Source organism: Olea europaea, chromosome 4 (assembly GCF_002742605.1).
Source record: "Olea europaea var. sylvestris chromosome 4, O_europaea_v1, whole genome shotgun sequence".
Lineage (NCBI taxonomy): Eukaryota > Viridiplantae > Streptophyta > Magnoliopsida > Lamiales > Oleaceae > Olea > Olea europaea.
The window spans coordinates 1,430,864-1,431,783 of NC_036240.1; the positions used below are offsets into that span (position 1 = coordinate 1,430,864).

At 28.8% G+C, this 920-nt stretch overlaps 1 protein-coding gene across 4 annotated transcripts in view; it reads right to left on the reverse strand.

Moving 5' to 3' along the window:
* The window catches only part of LOC111393215 (UDP-xylose transporter 3), a 9,657-nt gene extending 9,289 nt beyond the window's left edge, over nucleotides 1-368 (reverse strand). For 2 of the 4 annotated variants that reach the window (XM_023018644.1, XM_023018643.1), the window contains exon 1: nucleotides 227-349. The gene's annotated coding sequence lies outside the window, so the exon portion shown is untranslated. Of the gene's footprint in view, nucleotides 1-226 lie in introns of all 4 variants that reach the window. The other 2 variants (XM_023018641.1, XM_023018642.1) reach the window with 2 other exon arrangements.
* Nucleotides 369-920: the final 552 nt, after the last annotated feature.

Sequence of the window (920 nt, forward strand, 5' to 3'; positions counted from 1 at the left end):
CCTGAAAAAAAAAAAAAAAATTAAAAAAAAAAAAAAAAAAAAAAGTACAAGTTTACAAAAAATTACTAAAAAAACACTACGAAACGAAAATAAGACAAAAATTAAATCAATTCAGCAGTATTGGTCTCCAGATCTGATCATAATTGATGGCAAGGAATCGCATTTATATGTGCACGTTCGAGCGTGCGAGCGAGCTAAAATGTAGAGAGAGAGAGAGAGACGAGACCTGAGCAGCAGCGTTCAGATCACCGAAATTGATGGAAGTAATGTGCGTAAAAATTATATCTGAAGACTGCTTGATCCTTTTCTGAAAAGAAAAGAACGTTGGGAGCTGAAAAAAAAAGAAAAAAAAAATTCTTTTTGCGTAAAGGGTAAATTTATTTGTAAACGATAATTATGTTGTGAAAAAGAAAAGAAGAGAATAGATAGAAGTTAATATGCTTACGTGTATTTTATTAAGAATCAAAGTCTTGTATTTATATATAAAATTAGGGATATAATAGTAAATACATTTAGAGTCACAGGAGTAAAATTGTCATTTAACTCTAAATCCTAATAAACTTACATTTTACAACACTTCCCCTTAAAAAACCCATTACAAAATATCTGTCTCGTTAAAATCTTGTTTGAAAAAATTTCAATGGAATAAAAAAAATGAAACGAAGGAAAAAGAGTACAGTGATTTTGAAGTACTAAAAATAAATGATGTCTCATTAAAATCTTGTTAGTAAAATTTAATGGGATAAAATCTAAGCAAAGGAAAATAGTACAGTTACTTTCCCTGATATTGATCACTAAAGATTTTTGAGTAGACGCATTCCAATCTCATGAACTAATTTCTTAAATGTAGATATTGACAGTGCTTTTGTGAATAAATAAGCCACATTGTCACTTGAACGAATTTGTTGGATATCAAAGTC